The 17,674-nt window shown below is 34.3% G+C and overlaps 2 protein-coding genes across 2 annotated transcripts in view; one reads left to right on the forward strand and one right to left on the reverse strand.

Annotated features, from left to right (window-relative positions):
- Positions 1-17,674, reverse strand: part of CTNNA3 (catenin alpha 3) — a 1,597,197-nt gene that overhangs the window by 1,019,857 nt on the left and 559,666 nt on the right. The gene's annotated exons all lie outside the window — the stretch shown is intronic.
- Positions 1-17,674, forward strand: part of LRRTM3 (leucine rich repeat transmembrane neuronal 3) — a 177,649-nt gene that overhangs the window by 85,864 nt on the left and 74,111 nt on the right. The gene's annotated exons all lie outside the window — the stretch shown is intronic.

Below are 17,674 nucleotides of genomic sequence, written 5' to 3' on the forward strand. Positions count from 1 at the left end.
GTCTAGGATTTGCAAATGTCTGTTAAACTTTGTTCAAAGTGATCCCAGAAAATATAACTGGAGCTTATTATAATATATTCTGCAGGTTGGAAAAATTTTATAGCCCCATGAATACAAAGCAGTTATTAATTAGCAGCAAAGACATGCCATTTTCAGTCTTATTATTTCATCATGAAAATAAATAATACTTTTCCATTTTATTTTCTAAGCAAGGAGTCTTACAAGTTCTTATGCACTACAATGGCAATTAAGTAATAGTTGTTAACTGATATTGTCATTGTATATTACTATTTTATAACAATTGTAAATTAGAAATGGCATAATCCTTCATTTTCTAGATGAAATTACATTGCTAATTATTAGAGAAATAAAAATCAAAAGTACAGTGAGGTATCACCTCACACCAGTCAGAATGGCCATCATCAAAATGTCTACAAATAATAAATGCTGGAAAGGGTGTGGAAAAAAAAGGAACCCTCCTGCACTGTTGGTGGGAATGTAAATTGGTACAGCCACGATGAAGAGCAGTATAGAGGTTCCTTAAAAAACTAAAAATAGAGCCACCATATAATCCTGCAATCCCACTCCTGGGCATATATCTGGCAAAAACTAACTCAAAAAGATACATGAACCCCGGTGTTCATAACAGCACTATTTATACTAGCCAAGACATGGAAGCAATCTGAGAGTCCATAGACAGATGAATGAATAGAGAAGATGTGGTATATACACACAATGGAATATTACTCAGCCATGATTAGGTTTGACATAAACACACTACCATGTGTAAAATAGATAGCTAGTGGGAACCTGTGGTATAGCGCAGGGAGCTCAGCTCGGTGCTCTGAGATAATCTAGATGGGCAGGATGCAGGGGATGGGAGGGAGGTCCAGGAGGGAGGGGATATAGGTATACATATAGCTGATTCACTTCATTGTACAGCAGAAAGTAACACAACATTGTAAAGCAATTATACTCCATTAAAAAAGAAGAATGAAATAATGTCATTTGCAGCAACGTGGATGGACCTAGAGATTATCATACTAAGTGAAGTAAGCCAGACAAATACAAATATCATATAATATCGCTTATATGTGGAATCTAAAAAAAAATGATACAAATGAACTTATTTACAAAACAGAAATAGACTCACAGACATAGAAAACAAACTTATGGTTACCAAAGGGGAAAGGAGGAGATAAATTAGAAGTTTGGGATTAAAATATACACACTACTATATATGAAATAGATAATCAACAAGGACCTACTGTATATAGCACAATGAACTCTACTTAATATCCTGTAATAAGCTACAATGGAAGAGAATGTAAAAATGTATATATATATTTATATATGTATAACTGAATCACTTTGCTGTACACCTGAAAATAACACTACATTGTAAATCAACTATATTTCAACTAAAAACAGTATTATATTAAAAATAAAGTAAATTAAAGCCCAGAGAGGTTAGGTGAAAAGGTAAAAGTCAGACGCTAAAAGGTGGAGGAGCCCGACTGAAATTCAGATCTGTCTCCTGAAGCCACTGTCCTTAATATGGCATTGGGCTGCCTTGCCTAATTTCATAAATTTCTCTACCATTCAAAATTAAAGTTTTATATACGTAACATCTACTCTGTTTATTTCAATGAGTAGTTTTTTAAAGTCTTTTATTCAGATACGTTTTATTAGAATTTTTGTTAAAAAAAATATTTGTAATGTGTTTTAAATAATCACTGTTATGGTTCTGAATAAGCAAAGCGCACTAGAGACAGCTAGCTCTTTAGAGACAGCATCCTTAGACATGCAGCACCACTTCAAAGGCTATCCACTTGCTGTGCAAAAAATCACACTAAAGCACTTTATCCTGAACTGCTCCATGACCTCAGAGAACACCGTCCTACATATTCATTCTTACAGCACAGTTAGGTACACTAGTTGATGGCCACAAGTAAAGATTATTTCCTTTTATTAATGCAAAATTTATAAAGGTATTACCACCATATAGTTAACTTTGAAAAATAGTTAATTTTGAGGAAGGTTCCATTAAAATGGTAGGTAAATGACTCAGTGATACAGCTATAGATACAACACAGAAAACAAGTTTTTTCTTTGAATAGGTTGAAAGTGACTCTGATATGATATCCTAAGATAGTTCTTTCCATATGTACACTGCTGATTTGCATGGATTCTACAGTCGTTACTTGAAAATGCAGAGAGGATACAGGCTCACACTTCCAAGGATGTGGAGTGACCTCTCACCTTCCAAATATGCTACTAAGGCTGTGAAAAGGCAATCACAGGCAAGGGGTCTGAGAACCGGTTAAACGAGCCCTCCCCAGGGACTCCAAGTTGTAAAACTCCAGCAACTCCACCTTTTTTTTTTGGCGGTACGCGAGCCTCTCACTGTTGTGGCCTCTCCCGTTGTGGAGCACAGGCTCTGGACGCGCAGGCTCAGCGGCCATGGCTCACAGGCCTAGTCGCTCCGCGGCATGTGGGATCCTCCTGGACTGGGGCACGAACCCGTGTCCCTTGCATCGGCAGGCGGACTCTCAACCACTGCGCCACCAGGGAAGCCCTGGCAACTCCATCTTTAAAAACAAGTCATTAGATAGAGAAAAGGGAGCAGGCAAAAAAAACTCCTTTTCTCTTCAAAGCAAAGAATCAAGATGATCAGTTTGTATTTGGGTTCAACGCAAAATTCGATCACTATTGTGCACTACACATTTCACTAGAAATTTATTTTTCTAACATTCTCTACCACACATATCTCAGTTCTTCACAGATGTACTAGTACTTTTCTTAAATTTATAACCACACTGGGCTTATATATATCCCTCATAAAGTTGATGCAGGAATGGTAATAGGTTTACACAAAAATTGTAATTTATGTCATGCTGTTTAGTTGAAGAGAAGCTTAGCTTCTACTTATGGCTTTAATAAGCTACTGCATGCTTTCTAATTGTGTAACTGTGGGGTTATGGGATATGTAAATTGAAATATACCTTTATCTAGAAAACCCCAGATGATGTCTGCTTGTGATATATGATTTCTGAAATATATTCTTCTAGAGAAATTGGTTTTTAGATTAAAATATTAAAGAAAATTTACTGTTCCTATAATCCTTTCTATTTTATACTTCAATTCCAAAATTTATAATCCTGGTAAATAAATAAAATTTGCCAGAGGTTTATCGTAATAGACAACAGAAAAAAATTTCTAAGCAAAGATGATGGTAACGATGTAATTTTAAAAATTATGACTATTGTTTTATTGAGATGATATATATATCCTTTATAAAAAACTTCAAGTAATATAGAAAAGTCACAGAAAGTTTCATCTTAGGTAATCCAAATCCCATTTATCAGAAAGAAATAACTACCACTAACATCAAGTAAACATCATTGCAAACATTTCTAAATATCTATTAAGATAGAAAGATGGATCAGAGAAATGTATACATACATAAACCCTAATTTTAAGAAAAATAGAATCAAATTATATGATATTTTAATTAAATATGCTACATTTTCTTCTTGAATTAACTAAAAAAAACATTCAACTAAAAACTGGAGGAATTACTGAAATTCAGATAAATGCTCTTAACACAAAGGATAATGTTTCCTTTTCTAAAAGGGCACTCTAACATTGAGGAAAAAATTGATAAACTTTAGGAGGTTGGATTCTCTTTAATTATATACATCAACATTAGGTAATAGCCATTAACCCCAAGTTATGGATAAAAGGAAATTAACTCACTGCTACTTTTTTTTTTGCCTTTTTTTACTCCTATCATTAATAGGTTACATTATCATAGTTTATAACATTTATAGTATTCTATTCTATGAATAGAATACCTAAAGTTGTTTTCTTGATCCATAATTAAATAGATTTGATCTTCACCAACTATTTAATAATCAGTGTTTCTCCATTCTTGAGCTATTGATATTGACTGTGTGTGTGTGTGTGTGTGTGTGTGTGTGTGTGTGTTTAAAGAAGCGCTCTAGGTTTCTATATTGTCTAGATTCTTTCCTGTCTCAGAATGTCTCTCTGTTGACATTATATTAAACTGAAAATAAAACTTGGGTTACACTTCACTTCCTTCAGAACTGTGTATAAATTGCTTCTCTGGCTTCTGACATTATGTGGAAATTGGAGGCCAATCTATTTTCCCCTTTTGTGTATTTTGCTTTTTCTCCTTAAATGTTCATATGATTGAGTCCTTCTTTATTCTTTGGAGTTCAGGAAATAGTAACAAAATATATTGTGAAATTCATTAATCTATATAAATTTTCCTAGAACATAGTATGATCTTTCAATTTGAAGATTCAAATCTTTGTAATAGTTTTCTTCTATTTATTTTTGCATATGATGGCTCTTTTCATTGTCGCCCGTATCATTCATGTCTGTAAAGATTCTATATTATTTGTACACATTACATTTTGTGAGAGTTTTTCATAACTAGTGTCTTGCCTCTGACTGTTTTCAGTCAAGTTTACTTGTTGTATCTAGTATATATTTTATTTAGTTTTTCATTTCCATTTTCACTTTTTTCCTGAACTCTGCTAGCTCTATTTTCATCTCCTTTTATTGTCATATGCTATCTTCTCTGAACTCTTCTGTCTCTCTGTAAACCTTTTTTTTTTTTTTTAGGAAACATACCTCTTGTGATATATGTTTTTCATAGCTGTTTTGTTTGTTCTCCTCTCTTTATGTGAAAGAGAAAATGGCAGTTTTAATGCATGGATTTTTCCATTGGTCCCTTTCTAATCACTACTCATCTTTAAATGAGGCTGGCAAAATATCAAGTGTACAATGGGAAGGAGAAGGGGTAAGAGGGATAGAATGGCTGGAAATTAGCTCAGGAAGTTGGAAGCTACTACTTCAGCCTATGACTCAAATATGTTCTTTCCAAATCTTTTGTTCCCTTAACACTGAAAGTACTTCTCCCCCTAGGTTTTTTCAGATAAGGAGTCTGCATGGATCACAGCAGTTTCTCTCTATAGCCGTATGCCACCTATTTCTTCCACCTTCTCCTCTGGCAAGCTGCCTGTACTTAGAGACCAAGTGGTAGAGAACAGAATGACCTGGTTGGTAAAACACCCCTCTGAGGCTCCCTCCCCTACCATTCTAGAGTGGCAGTTGGGGTCTCTACAGGGATATTGTCCATTTTTCTTATACTCCCAGAAACCAAGCTCTTTTTAATCAAAGACTCTCAAATATAACTTTCAGGGAATAGCACATATTGTTGAGGTCTGAGGCAGCGAGTATCAAATCTCAATAGGCTTAAATATCCAAGCAGAGGTTATAGTATTTAATATATGAACTTCATAATTTGTATCACTGAGTTTGTAGAAGTTTGCTTGCTTCCTTGGAGATGGCATATTTTTCTCTCTCTTTGCCTTTGATATTTTCAGTGGACTTTGAGGGAATGAGGAGAAGAAAAATGCCTCTACAACATCTAAATCTGGAAGTATATAAATATTTCACATTCCATATATCATCTTATCATCAAAATGTCTGGTTAGATGTAGAAGATTTCTAGTCAGTTCACAGAAAAAGTACGCTTTATATACTAGAAGGACCTAAACACTTGGCTAGGTGCAGACGTCAGTACAAAAATTAACAAGCCAAGATCTGGACTCATGGAGCTCACAGATTTATAGGTATCATTGCACAATGTAGTTAAGTGTTATAATAACTGAATGAACACTGTAGTATGAAAACATGCAATACTTTGCAATTTCCAAGTTATTCTCAAGTCCATCTAACTAATGTTCATTGACTAGGTTAGCTCTAACAACATTACTTATATTGTGAGCTTCAAATAAAGAAACTAGGCTAAAAAAGGTTAGGTTAATTGTCAATGGCATAGAGACATAGATGTAGACTGTTTCTGACTAGAATCCAAGATTCTCTTTCTACTATATCATGCTGTCCTGAAAAGAACTGAGTTGATTACATGATGCAAAATAAATCCACTCTGTGAGCCATGATTCGTTCTCCATGCACCACATCGGGATCCACTATCTATCTCCTGTGGATCACGCTAGGATCCATGATCTGTCCTCTACAGAATACAATGTGACTAACCCTCCTGGAGAAATACAGATTCATAGCTCTGCCTAGGACACCAACCATAGTTTTAATGTTTGGATAGATAGATATTTGTAAATATTTCTTTCTTGAAGGACAGTTGGTACATTGAGCAAAAAAGCTGGCTAAACTGTGTATCACAAAAATTATTTGATTATGTAGTATGTATATGCTTTAAAGATAGGTATTTTAACTTAAAATATATATTCATTCATTTGACAACATTTGATATAGGGCCAACACTTTTTATTTTAGTAAGAGTTTAATCACTGGAAATATATATTTTTTGCAATTTCTGCTGTCATTTATTCTTATTTATTTAATTACTATTATTATTATTGGCCGCACCGCACAGCATGTGGGATTTTAGTTCCCTGACCAGAGATCAAACTTGTGCTCCCTGCAGTGGAAGCGCAGAGTCTTAACAAGCGGACTGCCAGGGAAGCCCATCATTTATCATAAAATATGAGAACATAATAACATATGAGGCCAACTACAGTAAATGTCTATGATTTTACAATACACCTCTACTCTTCTGGTTTTTACCCATTTCTGATTTGGCAGACTTTTTTAGGTAATTCTCCTTAATTCTTACCAATGTATTCAATTTAGTTTATATACACAAAATCACATTTGTATTTTGCATTCCTAGTTTATTGTTTTACATGATATTTAATTAAATTACATAATAAAACTAGTACAACTGGCATAAACATGTTTGGGAACAAATACAACTGACCTTTGAATAAGCTTTCAACTCAGTGAGTTGTATTCTTACATAGTGATTAAGACTATGGACTCTGGAGACAGACTGCCTATATGTAAATCCTGATTTACTACCTACTAGCTGTATTAACCATGAACAAATCACTTAACCGCTCTGTGCCTGTTTCCTCATCTGCAAAATGGGAATGATAACAGTATCTACGCTGAGATATTGTTGTGAAGATTAAAGGAGTTAGTTTATGAAAAGCACTTAGAACAGATCCTAGCAAGTGTTAAGCGCTATCTATAAATATCAGCTGTTATTACGAGCCAGTCATTCAATGTACAATAGATGTTGGCCAATGTGCTTTGCAGAGGAAACAGAAAACAGTAGCTACTCTGGCAAGTGGGTTAAATGGAGGCTGTTAAGAAGAGCTCTTATTTTCAATATGTGCTTGTATACTAATGACCCTTACTACATCATAAGTATCTCGAGAGCAGGAATTAGATCTGTTCTAATCACTACTGCATACCTAATAAACACAGTGCCTGAATTTACTGAATATTTTCTGAGTAAATGAATAAATCAAGTTCAAATATGTTACGATGATAAAGTTTCTACAACATGATACAACCTTATAAAAATGGGTTAATTTACATTAGAAAGATATCCAGGTCTCTTTTCTAATTTGATCCTTATAACAATTTTTATAGCATATGTAATTATCTCCATTTTATAAGTAAGAAGGCTGGAGTGCATGGAAATTATTTAATTTGTTCCAGGTCACACAGTGAGTTGAGTCATTGATAGAGCTGGGGCTCAAAATCAGGACTCTTCTCTAGATGTCACCCATATAATGTCATTCTCTCAATGCAAATACTCCTAAAATAATCTCAGCTAATCCCTTCTATCCCCATGAACGCCATCTCCCCTGTTTCTACCATCTGACTTTTGGTATTCCTTACTCACTTTAAGTTCACATTCTAAGCATCCATTTCTGAAGGTATCAGTTACTCTTCCATTCATGCCTAATTTTCTCTACTGCCGTAATTCTATCATAAAAACAGCCAAGCATGAGACTAAATTTGGTTTATAAAATAAGAACGTCACTTGTTTAATTTGCTTTAAAGACCTCACCTTTGATGCATTTAACAACATAATTATGTAAATACCAATACTACTGCTTTAGCTCACTGTGTCAAGAAGCCTAGTACTTTAGACTGTCAAGGTCACCTTCTCTTGCAACTCAGTCCCAAATCACCTGACAGTAGAAAACTTGCTATCAAAAGCGGTAAACAGACAGATTTATACTATTTCATATAATAGCAGTTTAATGAAATTAAATGGCTGGGCCACCTCAATCTAGGCCAAACTTTAAAATTTCATCCTAGCAAATGAAATGAATAACTGAAAAAAATGGTGTGTGTGTGTGTGTGTGTGTGTGTGTAATATGTGTGTATGTCTGCATGTTTTGAAGGTTTCTGAGGAAGGACAGGTATATAGGCTCTTGTCTCTGTCAAGAAGAAGAAGGCTCATTTATATATGTAACCATTACTAAAAAATGTGTCCTTTCTATGCTCGTATTCTCTTAAAGGGCTCTTTCCTGCATGAATGGCAACAAAGATATCGTAACTTTTCCCAATTGTAAGGTTATGCGGGATTCATCTCTTTATTTACAGGGACCAAAAATTTTTACTCTTTACAAATTTCAAAACAGCCCAAAATTCACTGAATTCAAATAATTCAACAAATATTTACCAGATTTTGTTATGTTTTATCCATTGTCTGGGGCACTATGGAGAATCAAAGATTGTTTAAGGCCAGCCCTTTACGTCAATGAACTTGAAATGGAAAAATTATTTTATGGGAAGAACGGGGTAAGCATCAAAGCTGGGGTTTAGACAAAGCATAATAGGAACACTGACAAAAGAGATTAATTCTAATGGGAATGATCCTGCAAGCTTCAGGGCAGAGGTAGTATTTGTCGGTTCCTTGATTAGTAAGATTTGAACACAGGGGCTTCAGGTGAAGAGAAGAGAGTGAGTAATGACACGGAAGAGGAAAATAAAGGGACCATGGAATAAGAGTGTGCCAGGGTGACTGATAATTAGCATACCTGGATGATAATGTGACAAAAGGCTAGAAGGCTGGTTAAAACTTGAATATGAAATATGCAAGGCTGGAACACCAGCTGAAGGAGTTCAGCCTTCTTTGTAAGCTAAAAGTCAGACATTAAAACTTTTCCTTGTTTTGTTTATACAGTGGCACCATTTCCTGGGTTTTATGACCGTCAGCGTGAGTCAAAATGTCATGGAAGAGCAAGGCCAGTTAGGCTACTGAAATAATCGAGGCAAAAAATCATAAGACCACAGTAGGAAGTTCAAGTAGCCAAAATAACATAGGATAAAAAAGTTCAACTTTGTTAGTTATTAAACAGAGACTTATTCAGAATGTAACACCATCTTACCTCTTTTAATAAGCTAAAATTTTAAACAATGATTGTAAAGTTAAAATATATAGGGACCGCTTATATATGATCATGAATAAATTGGTAAAATACACTTTGGAAAGAAATTAAATATTTTAAAATTGCATGAAACCTTTCATATATTTTTTTAATCACTAAGAAAAATACCTAAGTTTAAAAAACCATTTATGAAGAGTCACTGAAGTATTAGTTGTGATAGAAAAAATATTAGAAACATCCTAGATAACTAACAAAAAAGGTAATATAACAAAAATTACAATAAAAATGTTGAGAGGCTCTTATGTACTTATTAAAATTATATTCATGAAAGCTATGTAGTATATGGAAAATGTGTAAAAATAGAATAAAGGATAATATGATGGCAATTAAAAATATAAATATATATTCTGAAAGGATGGGAAAAACGCATACAAAATGAAAACAGTTGAAATACTGAAAATTTTCCTCTTAATATTTCTGGAGTTGTTAAAATGTGTGTTATAAACAATGTAAGGTGTTAATGAGTTGCTAAACTAGGACAATGGCAGTCCAAATGAAAGGAGGAATTGTAAAGGGAAAGGTGGTAGAAGTAAACAGGAGTGAAATACTGGAAGTTGGAAAGGATGAATGAAGGGAAGGAGCAGACTGGGAGGCTCAGAGTCTGATAGGATAGTCAGGTAGCCAGAGAATTTAAGTAACCTAAGAACTTTTATTCATGGAATTAAAACAAACAAGTTCAGTTTTGACTATTAAGGTGCAAATAGATCTTTCCTAGGTATTTGGAAATGTGATGTGTATTTCTGAAGAAATAGCAATGCTAAGATAGGAAGCTTGGACTTTCCCTGAAGTAGCTTGTATCTGAAGCCAAAGGAGTGGGAAAAAAAAATAAATTTCAGTTTACAACAAGAGAAGACAACTTTGGAAAGAACACAGAATAACACTTCCATATAGAAGATGGGAAACTTAAAATAACCACAGAAGCATGGTGGGAATAATAGTCACTGTTAGAGAGCCAGATTAGTACACTGTCATGGCAACTGAAAGTTGTGTGTGTGTGTGTGTGTGTGTGTGTGTGAGTGTGTGCATGTCTAGTTCTATCAAGGAAAAATTTATCCAAATATTAGAGGGAAGTAAAAGAGGAAAATTCTAAAAAGAGACCATGGAAGTTGACCTAATTGACCTAATAGAAGATCACTTCTAATAAGTATTTCCCATAGACTGGTAAGAGGCAGGTGACGAAGTAATGGGAAAGTGATGAATGAAAAGTATGCCTTTGATAAGTAAATTTAGTAAGGTTGCAGGATACAAAGTCAATGTTACAAAAATAAGTATACTATTATATGCCAACCACAAATAATTGAAAAACTGAAAACAAAATTTGTTAAGTGAAATATTAAAAGACTGAAATAGATGGAGAGATAGACTATGTTCAAGTATAGGAATACTCAATGTTTTAGAAAGTCAGTTCTTAGCTGAGCTATATATATCCAGTCCAATTCTAATCAAAATCCCAGCAGACTTTAACAAGTGTATTCTAATATTTTTATGGAAGTAAAAAGGACTTAGAACAGATAAATAAAGGACAAGATGGTATGGTAAACTTGAGATGCTAAAAGATTTAAAAATCTAAGTAACATAAAATGAATAGGAGATAGAGAGTCACGAAACGTGTAGCTGCTGAAGGATTTGTGGAGAATGGAGTAAGCCCATTCCCCATAAGAAGTATTCTTCATGCCTCTATCAATGCTTCCTGAAGTCAAGAACTTCAGGGAAGAAGCATTAGCCTGCAACAATGATTCTCAACCTGGGCAATCCAGCAATCTTAACTGTAAAACTTCTACATATAAAAATGACTAGAATCTATCCCCAGATTATTACCACTTAATAGAATCCTTTCTAACTTAAGGGATCTGTGATAATATATAATGTTCTACCTTGCATAGCTGGTAGAAGGACTAACGCTATCAGACAAGCTGACGATCCTCACTTAGGAAATACTTGCGGTAAGAATCATTAAAGGTACTAAGTCCTATCTCTGCAGTGTCATCAGAATCTATGAAGAGAATTAAAGTCAAGGCGTGTTGATCCATTTCAGACCTACTGATCTCCTTACAAGGACAACAAGGAAAAATTATATGTAATATGAATTACTGAAACATGCTTGGGATTTTACGTAACACAATATTCAAGGAAGTATATTAGACTTCAAGATTAGGATATGTGGGTTTTACAATTCTGCTGCAGATTGTATAACTTTAGGCAAATGATACGCAACACTTTGGCTGTGCTACTTATGTAATTCATGGGTAAGGAGAAGTTGGACTAGATTACATCTAAGGTTACTTTGAGCTATTATTCCATTTCTAAACCTCAAGATCTAAATTAGTTTTCTACTGCTGCTATAACAAATTAACACAAATTCAGTGGTGTAAAACAACACAAATTTATGATCTTATAATTCTGGAGGTCAGAAGTCAAAATCAGCTTCACTGGCCAAGTCCAGGTGTCAGCACAGCTGTGATCCCTCCAGAGGGTCTACGGGAGAATCTATTAGCTTGCCTTCTCCGTCTTCTAGAGGCTGCCTACATTCCTTGACTCATGGACCCTTTCTCCTTCTTCAAAGCCATCAGTGTAATATTTTCAAATTTTACTCCTCTCTGTTTCAATCATCACATTTGTTTTCTGAGAGTCTGACTTTACTGCTTCTATCTTCTCTCCCTGACTCTGACCTTCCGGCCTCCCTCCGATAAGGGTTTTTGCAATTTCATCATTGAGCCCACTTGAAGAGTCCAGTATAGTCTATCTCAAGATCTTAATCACATCTGCAAAGTCTCTTTTGCCATATAAGGGTAACATAATTGCAGGTGCTTGTGATTAATATGTTAACATCTTTGGGGGCTATTATTCAGCCAAAGAAGTCACTTTCAAAAAATAGGAAATTGGCTCTTTGATCTTGCCATTGCTCAGATTTTGGCAAAACTACTTACATGGAAGGGCTTTCAGAGCCACCCTACACACTCTTTTGAATGTCATCAATGTTGCTTTTAATATCGGAACTTACTCAGAAGTTATTCAGAGGCAATATTAATGAATAAAATGAGGTGTTTCACAATTTTGACCCACAAAGTACTAAATCACAAGAACATTTCTCAGTATCACCCATCAATTGACACTAAAGGTAGTTACCAATGAGGAGTTTCAATAATGCTCTGAGTGATGGTAAAGTCATGGGAATAAGTATACAGAAGTTTATCATGAGAATGTTTAGTGAACAAGACTCATTCTGCAAACGAAAATCTGGTATATTTGTATTTTAAAGTTATTTCATTAGTTTATAAGCATTATTTTTAAGCACTAAAATATACTCCAGCTCCCCAAACTAAAAAAGTTTTATATAGGCCATATATCACCTTTTTACCTGTCCATATCTAATTTTTTTAATAAAATACTTTTCTCTCACAAGTGCAATGCTCAGGAAAATAAAGTCACAGAGTACTAATATTGCAGGAATACCAGACTTTCTATATAATAATATATTCAAATTTTCTTATAACAGAATGTATTTTTCATCTTACTATTTGTAAGGTTACTGAGAAAAGCTCAGTTTCCGATGTTTTTTTACCCATAAGGGGAGGGTACATTTTGCATCTATCCTTCAAATTGAAATACTCTCTGAAGTACTATTTCACACATACCAACAACAACAAAAAGGTCTTATTCTTAGTTGAACATTGAAAATCCAGACAAGTTATAATGCCTGTTATATGTTCTTAATTTTCACTCAAACATCAATGACCATCTGATAGTCCATATTCAAGAAGTTTTATGAGGATAAGTTTTATGAATTAATAATTTTTAGAACATTTCATAAATATACATTGCTATCAATAGAGCTAATGAGTTTCATAAAATGTTATTTAAAACACAAAATGATATTTATAACAAGACATCAAAAATACAAAATAAAAAAAGTATGAAAAATAAACTATCCTAATGCTAACAGGGAAGACATTTAAGATGTTGCCATCACATAGTTCCTTAAATATCAGTCAAAATTACTTTTCAAGAAGGAACGGTCTTCTGAATATTCATGTTCAAGGGAAAGGAGCTTAGAACTTGGGAGGAAACCAGTATCTCCATAAAGAGTTCTTTTCTTTCACTTTGAGCAACTGGTAAAAAAAAAATCTGATTTATTACTGCCCATCAATAATTTTTATTTAAAACCTCATCTGTCAGGTCCTTAACTGTTCAAAGAGTTGATTGATACATGGAGAGATCTAAGAAAAATGAAACTTTTCTCATGTTTTGACTAAAACAGTTTCAGAAACCTAAAATCTAAAAAGCTTATTTTCCTCCTATATCACCTTAACTCTGAGAGGCTGTAATTTAAGATCATGTTAAAATTAATAACCCTGTAGAACAGGACTGAGGCCTTCTTTATTGTTCTATACAGAATAGTCAATTATGAGTTCCCAGAAAATAAATGCTGATGAAACATTTCCTCTTACCTAAATCACAAATAATTTCAAAGGACTCAGCCAAATTGAAAATTGAAAACACCCTGAAAGCAGAGATTTTTGCTTTCCATTTCTTTCATATTCCTTATAGCACCTCCAAATTCTGCTGACAGAGATGCGAAGAAAGGAAGAAGCGTGGGAGTGAAAGAATGAAAGAAAAGGAAAAGAGGAGAAAAGAGGAGAGGAAACAGGGGAGGAGGAAAAGGAGAAGAGAGCTAAGTGAGTCAACTAGATCTTTTTTATTCCCCAAGTGGAAGTTACTGAAAATTTTACATCTGACATTCCACTGACATTCATATGAAATTGGTATTTCTGAATTGTTTTAATGACTCACTTAGAAAATATCAAATACAGATATTTCTGTCAATGATAGTGACTTGTCTTTTGCTCTTTTAGGACATTTTCATTTAATTGTTCATAGGTATATCTCACTGAGTTAGCCTAGGAAATATAACAAGTCCATGGGAGTACACAGGAAAAAGACATTATTTTTTTCCTGTCAAAAAGTTTAAAATTCACTCTGATATTTGCTTTTTGCCTCTGAATGATAAGCTCTTAAACAAATGTCATAATGATGATGAGGATGACTATGTCACTTTATATTTGTATAGCACTTTGTGATTTACAAAGCCTTCGACTATGTTTTATCCCTTGACCCGCATTAACAATCTTGTGAAGCAAGTACAGTGGTTGGTATTAACTGTACTTCAGAGATGAAAACAGATAAACTGAAGTTCAGACGATGGCATAGCCAGTATTCATTCTCTTCTGATCCTGAGACACTTTACTTTTCTCAGCGATAGAGCGTATGCCACACTGCACTGAATAACTTTATATGGAGCTCAGTCTTTTTACTAAACTTTTCTGTCCACTCTTATTTCTTCATTTTTTAACTTTTAACTTAATGGCACAGGTAGAGAAATTAAATTTGGTCCTCACAACAATTTTATTGATCGACTCAAAAGCTAGAAATTAGACATGGAGACTAGGTTCTGACCACAGCTTGCATGACTTCCTGTATTTAATGCTGTTCTTCCTGCAAATTTAGGATCTGCCAAGCAGTCTTTTTATATTAAAAAAAAAAAAATCTAGGAAGTAGTACTTGGGAGTGCATAGCATTTGGGGGACTAGTAAGGAAAGACTCCAGGCAAGAAGCCTGGGAAATTCTGAGGATAGACTGTAGTTATTTCAAAGAGCACGTGCAATGGGACAAAAGTTGCCAGCCCAAGAAGCGAGAGATAACTTATACAACAAGCTATTTCTACTTTTTAAAAATGTTTTTGAGGTTTATTTTGCCTTAATATTTAGCAAAGTATTTTAGAATATTCAGAATCTAAAACAATTCAGATCTTCTAAGAAAAATGGAAGCAGGCTAGTGAAGTAATTTTAATACTTTTAAGGCTTCTTCCCAAACATTTACCATAAGTAATTAGATTAGGAAGAGGGGAAATCCCTGGGTAGGCTGTTAGCAGTTTAGTATAAAAATAACAAAAATAATGAATCATTCTAACATTTGGGTGCAAGCAGAAGGCAAAACTCAAGTTCTCATTTTACCACACTTAGAAAATAGGCAGAATACTTCAAAAATTGTGACAATCATATTATAATTTAGAGATACCCAGACTCCCTATTAAGGATTTATGTTGTGCTTTCCATGTATAAATCAGGAGTACGTGTGGATATAGGAGCACATTATGGTGAGTTGAAAAGGTTTACTTTGCTTATCACTGATCTTTCCTAACATCTCCCTACTGTTCTGCTTAACCACATCTTTTATTAGCTTATGACTTCTGTCCAAGCCATTACTCAACTGGCTAAATATTAACAGCTATGCCCTCAACTAATCTTAAATAAAAAAAATTTTTTTTAGTTGAAATAGGAGGTTTCAAGTAAGCAGCAAAGCACATCCATTTGGAGACCATCCCATTTACAAGCACAAAGGGTAACAGATATTTTGGAGCTGGTTCACAGCATGTTGACTCAAGATGGAAAGACCTATAAAGAGCTATTAAAGCAGTTAGCATTTGGTCCTGGTTAAGGTAAGCAGCATTTTAATGACTATTTTAGGAAAAAAGTGGTAACCAGCAGGTCTACAGCTACTCTGAGTAAAGCATGCACACACACAAACCTACTTAACTGTAGCACTAAAGACTTTGAATGTCATGAATGAGTTTCGACATTGGATTAATACTTGTGTAGGTTACTACAGAGAGTTTACAATGGCTTTTCTGACTGCCATTAAAAATAAATGTTTGTTTTTTAAGAAGACTTAAGTATGGCTCTACTTACGTATGGATAAAAGGACCAGATATTCTCACCAATTCAGTTTTAAATTTCACGGATTCTATATCAAAAATCAATCTATATCTGAACTGTCCAATAGGGTAGCAACTAATCTCATGTGTCTATTTTAATCTTAAATAAAAATTAAAAATTGCAGTTCCTCCATTGCACTAGAAACCATGCTCAATAGTTACGTGTGACTAGTGGGTTCTAAATTAGACAACACAGACACAGAATATCCCCTATCATTGCTGAAAGTTCTACTGGACAACACTAACCTATACACGCACATTCCAAATGCCTCAAAAATGCTTTTTTTTTTGAGTTACGCAGCCCTCTCACTGTTGTGGCCTCTCCCGTTGCGGAGCACAGGCTCCGGACGCGCAGGCTCAGCAGCCATGGCTCACGGGCCTAGCTTGCTCTGCGGCATGTGGGATCTTCCCGGACTGGGGCACGAACCCGTGTCCCCTGCATCGGCAGGCGGACTCTCAACCACTGCGCCACCAGGGAAGCCCAAAAATGCTTTTTAAAGCTATTTATGCCCTATACTTTGAACATTATGATTGGAAAACTATTTTTAAAAATAAAAACAATCTTGCAATAGCCATGGAGAAGGCATATTTAAAGCATCAAAAGAATCTGTTTTCAATGTTTAGCTAAATTGGTAGCAACAAATAATCTTGTCCTGAAACACCAGTTGGATGATTTGCAAGGGAAATCAGACATTCATGTACTGCATTTTTACACTTGGCAGCTTCACTTTAACTTTAAAGCATTCTGCTATACAGAATGGTGCTCTGTTAAAATGGTGCAGTGTTTAAAGTTAAGAAACATCTGAGGTAGAGCTTTAAAGTAATCACACATATGCTATCATTTAGCTTACAAACTTTTGAATTACTTTTAAAGTGCCTCTCAATTACAAAATGTATGAAATGTTTAAAAGTTCAAAATTTAGGATCTTCTGTGAATCAAGGAATTAGTCTTGAGCTATATATATATCTACATGTATGTAGATATGTATATACATATATAGTATAAACATACATATAAGTAAATATATGTATATAAATTAATACTGATGTGCCAAGAACAAAAGAGAATAACACTGTATAATTCCACATATTTTCATGAAGAAATACGATAAATAAATCCATTTCTTTAACTCCATTACTATTTATCCATAAAGATAATGAAGCTGAGGCAAAAGAGGGAGCTAATTTAATCCAGGATATCAAGAAAATAAGTGATCTGGCTGTGTTGCAGTTGGCCTCTGAACACACATCTTACACAGTCTCACTCAGCTTCTGTTTTTTTCATCTTTTTAAAGAAGAATTTAAAGTAGATGACTTTTAAAGTGACCTTTAATTATGAAATTCTATCATTCCACATATAAGTAAATCCCTATGATTTATACAAATTGGTACTTATCAATATATAACTTGTCTATGTTCTTTCCTAGTAAAAATAGCTCACATTCAAATGAGGTAGAAATTCACAGCTTTAAAAGTTTTCAATAACAGAGAAGGGAAACAAAAAGCAGAAATCAGATGGTTTGCAGATGATAGAAAAAATCAGTATCAGATCTAAGAATTCTTCATGTTCACT

This window comes from Phocoena sinus, chromosome 16, assembly GCF_008692025.1.
Source record: "Phocoena sinus isolate mPhoSin1 chromosome 16, mPhoSin1.pri, whole genome shotgun sequence".
Lineage (NCBI taxonomy): Eukaryota > Metazoa > Chordata > Mammalia > Artiodactyla > Phocoenidae > Phocoena > Phocoena sinus.